The sequence below is a fragment of the Mesocricetus auratus genome, unplaced genomic scaffold (genome assembly GCF_017639785.1).
Source record: "Mesocricetus auratus isolate SY011 unplaced genomic scaffold, BCM_Maur_2.0 Super-Scaffold_100003, whole genome shotgun sequence".
Lineage (NCBI taxonomy): Eukaryota > Metazoa > Chordata > Mammalia > Rodentia > Cricetidae > Mesocricetus > Mesocricetus auratus.
This window is the reverse complement of record NW_024429188.1, coordinates 32,380,711-32,397,935: the sequence shown is the minus strand read 5'-3', so window position 1 is coordinate 32,397,935 and position 17,225 is coordinate 32,380,711. Positions and strand designations below refer to the sequence as shown.

Sequence of the window (17,225 nt, the reverse complement as noted above, 5' to 3'; positions counted from 1 at the left end):
GCTCCAGGGATTCTGCCTCCCAATTCTCTCCCATGCACTCCCCATGAGTTCACGTGGCAGACGTGCCTATGTAGAAAGCAAAAATCTTTAAAGTATAGTGGATTTTTTCAGATAACTCTTCAACCTGGGGTCAGTATAACTAGGTATCAAACATCATAGTAATTTAGAGGTTAGAGTAAAACAAATTTTCAGGACAAAATACCAATGTCCTTCAGTTTACCCATCCCTTCAGCTTTTGGTGAGAAATACTTTTAATATTCTACACCTGCATTATTTTGAATGACTGCTTTGCCTTGCAGTTTATGTCACTCAGGGTAGTCTTAAACAGATGACTGACTGCTATGTGAGAGAAGATGATAGTCCAGTCCCTCTGCTTTCGGTTGCAACAAATCCTGAAGTATGTTTTAGGCTTTTACTGCAGAACTAGTCTCAGGCTAGGACTGTGCTTGCAACTGCCACTTACATGTCGTATCCTGTATTTCTGCTGTATTTTATCTCCAGTCCCTGATACCATCCCGTTTTGAATCGATTTTATGGGATATGTGAATTCTCCTATCGTGATGAACTGCAGGAGAACCCATCCTAAATAATAGGGTTCCTTCCTAATTCTAATAGTAAAGATGTCACTCTTCTTTTGGATGATCACACGCGTGCAAACACACACACACATACACACACACACACACACACAAACACATGCTACAAGATTTTCGACATATGCATGTATACATGCACATATGTTACAAGATTCCCCATGCATATTGCAGGGCATTTACTAAGGCAACCAAATTTCCATTCCTGTCCCTGCACTCCCATTCCTGACTTGGATATGTCATCCATTTCACACTGTCCACTTAACAACCATATTACGTTTTCCTCACGACTTTTAAAAATCTGATTCTTCATAGAAATTTTTCATACTTTAACCCCAGTCAATACCAATACCATCTGTGTATTTCCTTAGTACAGTAAAATATCTACTTCAGACAGAGAAGACCTGAAATCTAAATGTCATCTTGACTATTTCTTATTGAATAGACTCAGCTTTTCTTTGTTTATTTTAAACACAAACTTTTTCAGCAGAACTGTACTTTATATTGCAAGAGAGTTGCAGTACTTTTCACTCCTGACTAGGTAGACACAGCAAATCCCCAGTTACTTTCCTTAAAATGTTAGAAGAAATATTCTTGAATGCCTTCATCATAAATAAATGATATATGTTTAAAGAGCTATATATTTCCCTAATTTATAAATTATACAATACACAGCCATTCAAAACTCATATGGCATCCATAGTTATTACAATTATTAGGCTTTTATGCACAAATTCAAAACTTGAATTTAGTATGCCTACCCATATTTATAAATGATGATGCATAATTAAATAATCTTTGAGACCCCATAAATAAGGAATAATATACTTTATTACTATAAATATACATGATTCTAAATTCTCTTTTAGTTACTTGTTTTATTCCTCACCCTAATTTTAAACCAAGATTCCCTGAAGCAGCAGCAATTTAAGATTTTGATCAAAGCAAAACACTTCCAAAATGGTATTTTCCTCAATGAATTCACAAAACTTTAGTTGACTGTGTGTTAAACAAAATTAACATTACCAATATTCAGCTAAATAAAATGCTCAATGAATGTGAAATAATTAGAGTACATTTGGGTTTGATTTAATTATACATTTTAGCTTTACAGCACATTTAATACTAATACACTAAAATTAGCAAGAAATAAATTATTTAAATAATAGGATTTAGGTATTATACTGATCAGGTTATGTTTTTAATAGTGCAGTATTACACTGATAAAGTGAATTTGTAACTTCAACAAAATGTTGGAGCATATAAGTGCCATGATGTAGGGTTATGATTACTAACAAACCATTCAGATAACAAATTGGTAATATTCTATTACAGAACATCAAAAGCTTGAGACATCTACTCATTACTTTAAAATCTCTAGTAAATTGGAAAAAAGATAGTGTCTTCTACAAATGATGCTGGTCAGTCTGGATGGCTGCTTGTATAAGAATCCAATTAGATTCATACGTATTACTCTTCACAAAATGCAACTGCAAATGCTTCAGAGACCTCGACATAGAACCAGATACACTGAACCAAATAGAAGAGAAAGTGGGGAATAGCCTTGAACTCATTGATACAGGAGAAGAATTTCTAAACATAATACCATTAGCATAGCCACTAAGATGAACAATTAATAATTGGGATCTCATGAAACACAAAAGCTTCTGTATGGAATAAAGTTGCCATCATTCAAACAAAGTAGCAGTCTATAGAATAGGAAAAATATTTTTACCAACTCCACATCCACTAGAGGGATAATAATATACAAAACATATAGATAACTCAAAAAACTAGATATCATGAAAAACAGTTCAATTTAAAGTGTGGTACAGCTCTAAAAGAATTCTCAAAAGAAAAAACCCAAAGAGCTAGAAGAACTTAAAGAAATGTTTAACATCCTTAATCAACAGGGAAATTCAAATCAGAAGTACTTTGAAATTTCATCTTATACCTATCAGACTGGCTAAAATCAATCAACCAATGACAGCACATGCTAGCTAAGATGTAGAATAATGTGAACCTCATCTATTGCCAGTGGGAGTGAAAATGTCCATAGACACTATGGAAATCAGTGTGGTAGTTCCTCAGGAAGATTGGAACAGATCTACCTCAAGATCCAGCTATACCTAGCATATACCCAAACAATGTTTCATCTTAATGCAGAGACAGATTTTCAACCATGTTCATTGCTGCTCTATTCCTTGCAGCCAGAAACAGAAAAGAAGCTAGATGTCCATTAAAAGATGAATAGATAAAAAATGTGGCACATTTAAAAATGAAATTCCAAAGTAAATGGATGGAACTAAGTAAAAAATCAGCCTGAGTGAGGTAACCCAGACCCAGAAAGATAAATACAATATTCATTTGCTTACATGCAGACATTTACTGTTAAGTGAGTGATAACAAACCTACAATCAAGCTGGGCAGTAGTGGTGCACGCCTTTAATCCCAGCACTAGGGAGGCAGAGGCAGGCGGATCTCTGTGAGTTCGAGGCCGGGCTGGTCCGACAGCCTCCAAAACAATACAGAGAAACCCTATCTCGTTAAAAAAAACAAAGCTACACTCTAGAACCATAGAGATTAGCTACAGAATAAGTGAATGGGGGTGGTCTGATAAGTCTCTCTATGGAAGGGAACTAGAACAGACAGTTATGAATGGGTTTATGGTAACTAGAAATGGAGGATCAGATTATAAGTGGGAGGGAAGAGTGGGGTGAGAGAAGAAAGAATGGGAAAGACAGCTTAAAGTAAGATTCATTTAAAGCATAATATGAAGACCTAATAGAGTAGAAACTTCCTAATATATATTCATTCATATATGGAGGTGCTCTAATGAAATCGCCAAATTATCAAGAAAGGGCCCGCCAACTGGCCATCTCTTGTCACCAAATAAAGCTTCCAGTACCAGAATTGGGTTAGATCTAATTGAGCTCTTGGCTAATAGGATCATATTGAAACCTCCAAACAACTCAGGCTGTTCCCAAGACTATAGGTTGCTCTCTATAAACTGACAGCAAGTTCTCATTGATGAAGATAACACCTACACAATTCATTGAACATGAGAAGTTGAGCTGGTGCCTGCGTAGGGCCGTCACGTTATGTTCTAGTCCCTTTGATTCAGGAAGGAACTCTGCACTCTAGCAAAGGAGAAATGTAAACACCAATCCATACAATCCCTTTGATCTACAATGGTAGTTATGCTTTCAAGATATACTAGTACACAATGATTGTGGGAGTAACCAACCAATATCTGATTTGATTTAAGTCCCATGAGAAGGAACCTATACCTGAAAATGCTTAGGTGACCAAAAACCTGAGATTAGATAGCCCATGGACCAATGGTAAAACCCAATAATGCTGTTCTGAAAAATGCAACAATAAAATGACTCCTAATAACATTCTGGTATAATCAAAGATCAGTGCCTTGTTTATCCACCATGAAAAAAAAAGCCTTCCCCTGCCACAGATGAGAACAAATACAGAGACCCACAGTGAGACTCAATTTTTACCTGGATCCCTTCATCAAATGTCTTCCCCCTCAGGTTCAGGGAACTCTACAGAAGAGGAGGCAGAAAGACTGTAAGATCAATAGGGGATAGAGGACAGGAAGGAAACAAAGGCCCTTTAAGAGAGGGAGATCTAAACACACATATTCTCACAGAGACTGAGGCAGTTTGTTCAGGGCCTGCATGGGTCTGTACCAGGTCCTTTGGGTATACATTATGGCTTCCAGTTTACTGTTTTTATGAGATTCCTGAATGTGCCATCCACTGGGTCTCTGTTTCTTGTGCCTTGTCTTGGGCTCTTTTCATTTTGTTTTGTCCAATTCCGATGTGTTCATTTTTGTTTTCCAATGAGAGAGAGAAAAGGAGTGATTCTGTATGGGAAGGGAGGTGTGGAGTAATGTGGAGAATAAAATGGAAGAGAAATTGTAATCAGGATATGTTATATTCAAAAAGTGTAGCAGGTTTTCTTCCTTCGTACCTCACAGCCGTTGTTCGTACATCTGTTATAAGCAGAAAATACTGGAAAATTACAAGGAATTCATGTAGAAATGGTTTACAAAATGTTGGGAACAGTGGTAATTCTGGTTCTGTAAGTATTTAAGGGGAGTCTCACTATTTGCGTAAGGACAACTGGATCTTTATAGCTTGTGATCTTCACTTATCAGTTTGACTGAGCTTCTTGAACCCTAACACCCTGCTGTCTGCATCCTATTTCCCCCAAATGATTATCATTTCCTTAGCTTCCAAACCTACTACACACCTTTGTAGCTGAGTACTGATCTTTGCTAACATCAGGAACTATCACTAACAGTGGTTCATTCAATAAATAATTATTGAGTCAATATCAGACTCTAAAGTACCGTTAGGGCGTTTTAATTCATTACACATTCCTGTGTACCACACTTATAATGAAGATTATAATAAAGACTATGTAATGTGATGTTTTCAATTCACTTCATTTTTGGTAGATTAATTTCTAACATGATTGTATTCCAGCCTCAACAGAACAGATGAGAGTTGTGGCACAATGGAAATAATGTTCACCTGGAAAGCAAGTTCTTTAGATGCTCTCTTTTCTATCAAGTTACCATGTCATCCCATCACTTTATTCTGAAAGGGTTTTATTTCTATGATTACTGAAAGAAAATAATACCATAATGCTTTTTCATGTATTCTAATATTCACTACCCATGCGTTTGTTGCTTTAGGAACAGATACTAGCTTTATAATAGAATAACATATAAACCTTTATATACCAACACATACATTCCATTCCAAAAACTATCAACAAATGTGTATTTTCAAAATGAAATACATGTATGTAATGCCTATCTATCTATCTCCTGTCTATAATCTATGTGTCTATGTATCTGTTCTTCAGTCCTTTCTTGATTCTCCTCTAAATGATTACTAATTTCAAGTTCACCAATATATACATTCCAGCTACTCTAAATTACTTTGTTACTGAAAAAAACTGGTTAACTGCGTAGTAACTGATTTTTTTATTGTCCATGAGGTAAAAAGCTTCAACATGGTAAATATGTATTTTTCAGCTTAATTAGTATACTTAGCATTTACAAGATTGTCTGCATGCAGAAAGAATATGATGTATATTTTTGGAAGAACTAGATATGAATGATTTGTTGTACCCATTATGGCATGTAAATCTTTTTCACCCCCAAGGCAATATTTAGCATAATTTTCAATTGCTATCTATCATCAGCCAAGTGAAGATTGTCTTTTCCTTATTCCTGAAAAGGAGGATATATTACCCAGTCTTGTAGTTGCTTCTAAATATCAGTTTTTTTCCTATTCATAGTCATCTTCTAACTAAGACTAGCACCACTAGAGTATAATCTGTGTTAAAATTGGTTGAAATAGAGGAAGCATTCTCTAAATTCTATGATCCCATATAATAAAGAAAATAAAAATCCTAATTCACTCATGGAATAGAATTACTTATGACAATTGAGCGTAAAGAAGAGAGCGTGAAAAAATAGGTGAAAACATATTAGCATACATACATCTAAGAATATAGATGCCTGTATCTGACATCTTTGAACTGTGTGGACTAATGGTGCTAATTAGACACTGTGCATTTAATAAAAATCTTCTCTGAACCTACTTCAAAATACTGCAATCTAACAAAATAAATTTTCTGTCAATTTCTTTCCCATGGTCCTAGAATGTGTGTAAAGAAATTCTAAATACTTCAAGTGTTCTCAACCAGTTTTGCTTTTGTTAAAAGAAGTACTATTTCCAGTTCCATTTATGAATAAATTAGATATCTAAATAAATTTAGGACATCTTTGAATGTGAAGCACCATATTCATTCCTTTTTTCTTGGGAAAATAACAAATATCATTTACAATTAAGTATCATTTATCATCAGAAAAACTCTTTTTCCTCTAGAATCTTTATTTAAATTAGAAACAATCTTAATTTGCATATCAATCTCAACTTTCTCTCCCTCCCCTACTCCATGCCCCCCACCAATCACACATCGCATCCCCTTCTGCTCCCTAAGGCGGGCAAGGCCTTCCTGAGGGATCATCAAAGTCTGTCACTTCCTTTGGGACAGGGCCTAGGCCCTCCCCCATGTGTCTAGGCTGAGAGAGTATCCCTCTGTTGGGAATGGGCTCCCAATATCCATTTGTACACTAGGGAAGAAGACTATTCTGCTACCAGAGGCTCCATAGACTGCCCTGGCCTCCTAACTGATTCCCACATTCAGGGGGCTTGGTTCAGTCCCACACTGGTTTCCTAGCTGTCAGTCTGGGGACCATGAGCTCCTCCTTGTTCAGGTCAGTTGTTACTGTAGGTTTCCTCAGTCTTGTCTTGACCTCTTTGCTCATCACTCCTCCCTCTCTACAACTGTATTCCAGGAGTTTGGCTCAGTGCTTAGCTATAGGCCTCTACTTCTGCTTCTGCTTCCATCAGCTACTGGATGAAGGCTCTAAGATGGCATATAAGGTAGTCATCAATCTCATTATTGGGGAAGGGCATTTAAGGTAGCCTCTCCACTATTGCTTAAATTGTTATTTGGGGTCATCCTTATAGATCTCTGAACATTTCTCAAGTGCTAGATTTCTATTTAAACCTATAATGGCTCCCTCTATTACGGTATCTATTTTCTTTCTCTCCTCTATTCTTCCCCTGAATAAAATCTTTAAAACTTATAAATAAGTTAAATACACTAAAAAGTATATTTTTAAAGAATATAAATAATCAATCAGAGAAAATGATGGTTATGTATTGTGTTATTATTTACGACAACGTTAAAATACACTACTTTAAGGTATTGGTGCAATTTTAGAAATGAGTAGGTCCCATACAAAAAAGTAATAATGTATACATTAAAATTTAGTATTACTTGTTATCTATTATAAAATCAAATAGAATAATTTTATCATTAGTATTTAATAGTAAATATTTTCCTATTATTTAACTTAAGCATTAGTATTGCTCACTTTTAATGTTTTAACCTAAGTCAAATAACTTCATGATTGTTGTCTTCCCCAGATACATCATCAGAGGAATATTGGCATTTGTCCTGTCTTTTATAAATCATTTTGTTCAGAGTTAAACCCTCCCACACTTCTGTGCTCTGCTATGAATCTCAGAATGCAAACTGTATTTCTGACTTGCATAATAACTTCCTGTTAGCTTGTGAATTTATAGAGGGATGAACAAAGTGTCAAAGAAAGACTGGAGCCAGAAAACTAACTTGCTCCTGCTTGCTTCAAAGACTTTCTTATCCCACTTGCTTCCTGCGGTGCCTGTGCACAGAACGCCAGGTTTAGTTCTTGTCTGCAGTGACTTTCCTTTTCAGTAAAAGGACAGTTTCTTTTTTCATCATTTACAGAAAGAGCTTCACTGTGCTCCTGACATTCAAATATCAGTACCAAATGCCTGATAGAGGCCTGGGACTCAGTTATATTACATCCTTCCTGATATCAGAAACTAATACTAACTAATCAGAGTGCATCCCCAACTTCTATAAATTTGAGATCCAATCTTATAAGATATTTTCACTTACTTTTGTAGTTTTGGTAGTTTCTATAGTTTTCCTTTGATTTCTGATTCTAAGGAATTTTAGCTATTTGTCAATTGCTATTTATCAAAATTCTGTTTTATTTTATTAGTTAGATCACAATTCTTCATTTCAGTTTATTGCCAATCAAAATAACTTAAGTGATTTCTACCTGTTTACTTGACTCTGAGTATACATTTTTCTAAATTCCCAATTTTAAGTAACATAATGGAAACAGAAAAAAATCTGTTTTATTATGTTTTTATGGGTCTGCATTAAAAGGCTAAGTAAAAGTTCACAAAATCCTCTAAATGTCACTTAATATATTATAGTATTATTTGATACTATTTACCTAATACTGTTGATCTAATTATTACCATACAGATATTCAAGCACCTGCACATGCAATTGTAGAAAACATCCTATCTATAGATGTAGCCCCTTGTTTTAGAATAAAAACAAACACTTTTCATCCCAGGCAAAGAAAATTGAATGGAATCTTGTTAGGCAGTTATTTTTCAAAAGCAATATGAATAAAAAATAAAGTGGAACCAGTATTTATCCCTATTGCATGAATGGTTTTTGGGAGACTGTTTCTTCCCTTATGAGGGGATACTCTCTAAGTCTAGATAATGGGGGAGGGTCCCAAATGATATGACAGACTTTGTTTATCACCCATAGAAGGCCTTATTCTCCCCGAAGAGTGACTGGGGGTGTTAATGGGAGGCACGGGGGCATGGGAGGGAGAGGTAACTGGGATTGGTATGTAAAATAGGATTGTTTTTAAATTAAATGAAAACTTTATTTAAAAAATTAGATCAGTAACAGTTGGTAACATACATACATTATATACATCAAATAATGTCTTTAAAATCCTGCACAATTGTTTCCTACACAACAAAAGGAAGGAAGCAGAGGCCTAAACTCAAAGACAAAAAAATCAGTGTATATGAGTTCATTTAAACAATTACTTTCTTCTGTGCTTCTAAAGTACACCCTGGGGTTTTTTCTTAACTGATAAGTTTTCTGCATTATATACCATAAATATTTCCATATGTATGGAAACATCTTCAAGCTTAATGCCATTAGTAAGCATGCTTTTGTAATAAGATGATTGACTGCTAACACTAGCACATGAATTAACTGAGTCTTGTGTGATGTGAACTTATCCTCCCTGTTTCAGTCATATGAACTAGAGAACCAAAAGCAGTATGAAATTTTCAGACAGGGCAGTTCTCCTTATAAAGCTGTTCTTACATTTCACATATCATTCTAGAAATTAGATCTCAAAACTCCATTTCAGTCAGTGAATGGTATTTCCATAATTTAATTATCAAATTTAAAATACACTTCAAACTAAATATTCTATTATGGACATTTCTTAAATTGTCACTGGTAATTGCCTCTTCCTTGTGCATTCTTAAAGTGCAGACACTTATTCTGCCTGGTACCATGGTAATACTGTTCATTTCTTTACCTGTACAAATTTACTTTTAACAAAATCAACATTCTATTGTTAATATACACTACTAGATTATTACATGTCAAATGTTAGAAAATGAATCCATTGTATCTTAAATTGATGCTGTTAAACTTTAGCCCTTATCATAGTATTTCTAATACTACTTAGCTGTAGGTGCTCTACACAGGAACTTCAAATAATCTCCACATATCTAATAAAGAAGGATAAATAAGAAGAGTACATAGGTTGTTCTTATTCTATGGAAGGTAAATTTCAGAGGGGGGAAAGTGGTAGAATGGCCAAGGGGAATTAAGGATAAATCAGTCAATATCTACTGCTGAAGCCAAAAGAATCAGTTTTACATTCCTGGATATATATCAAAGTGGTACTTAAATGTATCAACACTAAACGAAGTCCCAGGGCCATAATACAATGATTATATTAAAAAAATTCTCAATTGTGAATCCTGTCATGTCTAGAAGCTTTTTTCTCCATATCAACTGCCTCTGAATCACCAAGCTTTCTCTGCTTAGTATTGTTCCACACTTTAAAACATAAATAAGTGTGCCTTCCCCAGATATTTGTAGGAAACATTCAGTCAGCACTAAGTTTATTGAACATTTTCCTAGCTGCTATCTAGACTTGTTAATGGTAGCTATAGTTATTTTCCCAGGATGTAATCCTTAACCTGACAACATCTGTAGCAGCTTCTCAACCCATTTTATTTCAGAGATCCACCAGTCTCAAGAATACTGGATTTATATGCAGTTTCGATGCCCTACAGACACTGCTTCTGCTTTTTCTTGACAATTATGTGGAAGGTACAGAAATGTGCCATTTTCATTACCTCTCTGTTCCCTATGCCTAGACCAGCCTTGGCCCCAGACCAAGGGAAGCAAAATTTTATGAATCCATAGATATATAAATATATGTTAGATCAATATTGTTACTAGCTCCCTTTCCCATCCCTTAAACTAAACCTTTGCTATCACCTTTACCCCTTGTGCTTGACAAACTCTTGCTTGTAAGACTAGGTAAGTGGTTGATGTCTTTAGAAAGAAGTGACATAAAGAGACCTCGCCTGTCTTGGTCAAGGCTTTAAAGCACTTAGTGGTTCTTCTGCGTTCGGCCACTTCTGTGCAGAAGATCAAATTATCCTCATAGACTTACATGTACTTGTTCCCCAGCTGGAAATACTCTTTGGGAAGGTTGTAGTAACTTTAGGAGAGGAGCTTTGCTGAAAGAAGCACATCAGGAGAGAACAGGTTTTGAGGTTTCATATGCTAGCCTCACTTCATGTTCTCTCTGCTTCCAGACCACCAATGCAGGGTGATGAGCCAACCTCACACACCTGTTGTCATGCCTTACCAACCGTGATGGAGAATGTCTCTTCTGGAACTACAAAACAATATAAATTCTTTCTCCCTGACTTTGCTTTTGTGACAGCAGAAGAAAAAAGAGTAACCCATTCAAATTTAATGTCTTAATAGTTACAGTTATGCTTCTGTTCCAAAGACTCAACAAAGATGTTCAAAATCTAATGTAAATCTTGAATTCAACATCTGTTGTCTATGACATCACTTTTTGATATGTGAGTCCCTGACACATGATAGTTAATATTAAACAAACCTTTAGTACTTTCATTCATGATTAACTGCTCCCTCATCTACTAGATTTTATGTTTAACACCTGAGTTTCTATCTAAGTAGCTGCAGACTAGCCTGATTCTCCTAGTGATCTTGGCACTTCTTAAAACCAGCATTTGTAAGTTACGTTTTCTGATCATCATTTTTCTATTTGAACATAGACTATATTAGCCTTTACATGCAATAATAAAGTTAATAAAAGAAAATTTACATTCTATATACTACAGGCATGGGAATAGAAACATGGTTGAAATATTACAGGTGATTCTTGTGTACAGAAGTTATTAGGAGGTACAATAGGGTTCAATATTACAAACACATATTAAGGGAGCACAAGCCCAATGGTAATTCTAGACAATTTTAGTACACCAAAGTGTAATTAGGTAGACAGAAAACCAAGGAGAAATATCTATTGACTGTTAAGTGGCAGAAAAATTGATAATTTAGCAATTAGTTAAACACATGAATTAAATAAATACGAATGTCAACACCTATCTGTTATTGAACCCTTGCTATTATTAATATTGCATATCATTTTACAGTCCATCAAAAATGTTTGAGAAATATGATGATACCTGTCAATACTCTATTCATAGCTGCAGAACATAATAGAAACTTGAATAACCTTCATAGAACATATAGCCACATTTTGAACCAGATCTATTTAATATTTCACCTTTCTCAGTCATGTCCACTCTATACAATTATAAATTTATCCAACACACCTTGGAAATCACATTTCATACACTTGTTACCTTTAGACTTTTACCATTAAATAGGCTAGCTATCTGCTGTTAATATGAGATTTTTCTTGACATGGGGGAAGGATGTGCTATCAGAGAACTTAGAGAGAAAGGAGAAGCAATGGAAATAACATAGTTTGATCTTCAAAAAACAAGATATAAAAATGTTATTTTTCATTGATTTATTACTCCAGGTTCAGAAATACAAGAATGTGTGAAATGTTCAGTGAATACCCAATAAAGGAGGACAGATATTTATTTCTATTGTTTTTGCATCTTTTCAAGACAGTGGCAAAGATTTTTTTTCTCCAGCTGGGACACATTTTGTTAACTGTCCCTAAATTACATTTTCCTTGTAGCATTTCAGTACAAATTTATTAAGTTTGTCAATAGATGTACCTGAAAAACTATGAAGTGCTAGGACGTTATATGCTGAAGGACAAGGCAGTCATATTCTCCCCTTTGTGATTTGACTAGTGAGGATGCTACACTAGTGCCACACACAGATTCATTTAGCCAATATTATTTCTCGATAATAATGGTATTAAGCTGTGTCATACAGTCATAAAGAGAGAATATCTTCTACAGCTTAAGATATGCTGTTCTCATTAACTGAACAATCCAAAATGAATTTAATCACAGCAGTCCAGGAGAAGGTATTCTGCATTATTGCAAGACAAATTAAACATATTGGATCCCTGTGGTGTAACCTTTGATTTTGATTAGAATTTTCAGACTGCTTCCTATGCCTAGATGCAAAATATAAAACTACTAAATAGGATGAAAGCACATTAGTGATATTGTACCTTAGTATTAGTAAGACTTTCAAAATAAACTAGAACATCCAACAATTAATCATTAATCATTATTACTTTAATATTATGTCTCTCAATTGACTGACTCTAAAGAAAATATGTAAATGAATTTTAAGATGATTCAGGAGATAAATTAATGATAATTTTACTAAAGCTCATTCAAATCATATAAAGTTAAGTTACCAGATAACACCAATAATTTATGTGGAAGTCAAATGCTATTAATTAATGAAAAGGCTTTCTTAAATTAAACTACCCTGAAATGTGTTCAAATGTCCCTGTTAGGGAATAAAAGAAAACTCTGTTACTAAAACACCCATCACATAAAATAGGAAAACAAAGGTTGCTAATAGTTCTGTTTTGCCTCCCCTCTCCCCTTCCACCTTATCCTCTGCTCCCCATGCTCACAATTGACTCAGGACATCTTGTCTATTTTCCTTTCCTGGGCAGGTCCATGTGTGTCTCTCTTATTCATTGCTTGTGGGAGTGAAAAATGAACAGCCACTTTGGAAATCAGTCTGGGAGTTTCTTAGAAAATTTGGAATCAATCTACTTCAAGACCCAACAATACCACTTTTAGGAATATACCCAAAGGATGCACACTCACACCACAAGGACATGGATTCAGCCTAAATGGTCGTCAACTGAAGAATGGATAAGGAAAATGTGGTACATTTACACAATGAAGTACTACTCAACAGAAAAAAAACAATGACATCTTGGAACTTTCAGGCAAATGGACAAAATTAGAAAAAGCTGTCCTGAGTGAGGTAACACAGACCCAGAAAGACAATTATAATATGTATTCACTTATAAGTGGATATTAGACACAAAGCAAAAGACAACCAGCCTAAAGACCAAAACCCCCAGAGAACCTAGGTAACAAAGAGGACGCAAAGAGGAAATATTCTAATATTTTTTTAAGAAATTTAATGCCTACCTAGAAATCATATTTGTTTCTCATAGGGAATTGAATTCACTTAAATTAGTATATGGGCACATAGAAAAAAATGAATCTGTCACTCTCCAATACACACACACAAACAAACACACACACACACACACACAAAATATAGATGTCAAGAATACATAATTCATAGTAAAAGTCACATTACTTTTGTGTGTAACTTGCTTTGTCATCAAATAATGGAATAAATATGCAATAAACAAACCTAATAATGACATAAAACTAGTTGTCTATCAACACACAGATAACTACTCTCTATAATGTATATATAACTTTTATATGTAACATACATAAAGTTTTTCTTCTGTACCAAATAGTAGCTTCATTGGTTTAAAAATATTTTATTTTTATATATGTTAGTTCATGGAGTCAGTATTTTGTTTGAAATGTAACTAAAGTAGCATTCCAATTTTTATATCTCCAAAAAAATTTCATTTCACAGAGTAAGTCATAAAACAGTTTCATTTACCACATTAAATGATCTTATTTTTCATAGGGCATTGTAAATTGGTAAAAATATTTTGAGACACATGTATCATGAAACATTTACACATCTATGCACTTTACAAAAATGCTAATATCCTGTGACCTATTATTGTGAATCTGTGGACAGTGCCAAAGGCAATGCAAAAAAGTTTTCAATTGGGTTATTTACAGTAACAAAGAATTAAAAATAGCCTAACATTAGACTACTTAAATGAATCATAGTACATAGTTATGACAAGATATTATGGAACCATGAAGAGTAAGCCAATAGTATTCTCAAGCCATTTATGTGATAAATAAAGGACAAAGGATTGCTATTATATTCTGCTTAAAACTAAACAATAAAGTAATAAAGAGAAATACATATTTCAGAGAAAGTGACCTGATAAAATATGTCAACTTGTTAATAATAATTTTTCTTGGAAATAAGGAATGAAATTCATTTCTATATTTTTTCTATTTACTCCCACCTCATTTTGAGTAATTAATATTTATTACTGTCATTATTAGAGCCACAATTCCCATCATACACAAAATCCATGTAAAGTAGATACCATAATAAATATATGACATAAAATTGTAAAACTAGTCTTAACAAAAAACACACAATAAAGTTTTATGTATTGGTCTGAGGAAGGGTTTTTTTCAAATTATTACTCGAAAGCACAGACAACAAAAATAAAAATACATAAATCAAGTTACAGCACACTGAGAGTGTGCCACAAGGCTACTGATATAACTAATATAATGAAAGACAGCATGTGAGTTGAGAGAAAATGTTTATATACCACATGTATGATAAGAGGCTAAAAAGTAGAATTAATAAGAAGCCCAAATTACTTAATAGCCAATCTCAAATCAATTTTTAAATGAGCAAAGATGCCAAAATGCCATTTCTTAAAAGAAGAAACAAAGGAGCACAATGTACATGAAAACATTCAAAATTATAAACAAATTAGCATGAAAGCTACATGTCACATATGTTAGAGTAGATGCTATCAAACACTGAAGTAATGACAACTCTTGGACAAAACTGGTGGAAATATAAATTGGCAAAGCCATTGCGGATAATAATGCAGATGTTCTACAAAATATATACCAAATAGAACCAATGAAATCAAGTAAGGTCAAACCTGGATATGCATATACAAAATAAAATCAGTATGTCCATAGGACACCTGCATTCCCATATGTGTTTACAATCCTCAAGTTATAGAAATATGCTGTATATCTATTAATACGAGAATGAAGCAAGTGCAGTATCTATACACAACGGATGGAATATTACTCAACTTAAAACCAAAAGAAATGCTGTTATTGGAAACAACCTGAACCTTTAGTAGTCACACAGATAAGACATAGAGGAACAGATAGCATGACTATCTACGTGTGAATTGTAAAAGTCTTAAAGGCTTATGGTCAGAAAACAAAAGGCCATTTACATTGATCTACCAGTAGATGAACTGGCAGATGGCAAAGGTCGTAAATTTTCAGTTAGAGGGGAAAAGGTCAAGAGATAATATTCTTTTTATAGAGAGAATGCTGCAATATCAATAAATCACACTTATGGCCCACGCATATATGGCCTTTCTTTTACAGCTTAGTAAACTTACAGTTTTCTAGAAATGTTGTTTATAGAAAAAGACACATTTTTAAACTCTTGTAGTTATGGTTTTAAATGATTAATTATAATCCTTTTGAAGGTATTCCAAAAGTCACCTTAGAATGTCATTCATTTAAAAGAGGGATAGAGGCAAACACAACAAACATCAACAAAAATATTTATTAGAAATACTTTGAGAAGATCCAGCAACACCACTCTTAGGCATATAAGCAAAGGATGCTCAATCATACCACAAGAACACTTGCTCACCTATGTTCATAGCAGCATTATCCATAATATTCAAAACGTGGAAACAACCTAGATGCCCTCCCCAACCAAATATTGCATAAAGAATATGTGGTACATACATTTACACAATAGAGTATTACTCAGCAATAAAAAAATGACATCATGAAATTTGCAGGCAAATGGATGTAACTAGAAAAAAAAGCATCCTGAGTGACATTACCCAGATCCAGAAGGGCAATATACTCACTCACAAGTGCACATTATATGTAAAGCAAAGGATAACCAGGGTACAATTCACAGCCCCAGAGAAGCTAGGTAAGAAGAAGGGCCCTAAAAGGGAAGAGATACATGGATCATGCTAGGAAAGCAAAATAAATGAAATCTCCAGGGTAAACTAGGGACAAGGCAAAAGGGGAGGATATGGGGGATGGGAAAATGAGAGGTTGGATTGTTCCAGTTAGGGGAGAGACAGAGAGGGAAAGCAATGAAAGAGTTATCTTGATTGCTGGAGTCATTATAGGATTAGGGAAAATCTGGTGCTAGGGAATTTCCCAGGAACCCCAGCTAAGATTCCTAGCAATATATGAGATAGTGTTCAAACTGGCCTTCTTCTGTAACCATATTGGTTACCATCCTAATTGCTATCATAGAACCCATCCAGGAACCAATGGAATCAGATGCAGAGGTCCACAGTCAAGCACTGGGCAGAGCTCCAGTAATCCAGAAGAGAGGGAGGAAGGGTTATATGAGCAAGGGAGATCAAGATCATGATGGAGAAACACAAAGAGACAGCTGACCTAAACTCATGGGAGCTCACAGACTCTAGACAGACAGTTAGGGAGCATATATGGGACCTACCTAGGCCCTCTGCATGTGGGTGACAGCTATATAGCTTGGTCCTAGCTTTGGGACCAGGAACTGTCACTGGCACACAGGCTAGCTTTTTGGAACCCATTCTCTATGGTGGCCTGCCTTGCTCAACCTTGATGCAGTGGGAAGGAGCTTTGTCCTGACTCAACTTTATATGCCAGGCTTTGTTTGCTTGCCATGGGAGGCCTTACCCTTTTTGAGGAGTGGATAGGGGTGTGTAAAAGGGAGACAGGGGGAGAGAATGGGAGG

The 17,225-nt window shown here is 34.9% G+C and overlaps 1 protein-coding gene across 8 annotated transcripts in view; it reads right to left on the bottom strand.

Annotated features, from left to right (window-relative positions):
- The window catches only part of Dmd (dystrophin), a 2,157,616-nt gene that overhangs the window by 1,691,344 nt on the left and 449,047 nt on the right, over positions 1–17,225 (bottom strand). The gene's annotated exons all lie outside the window — the stretch shown is intronic.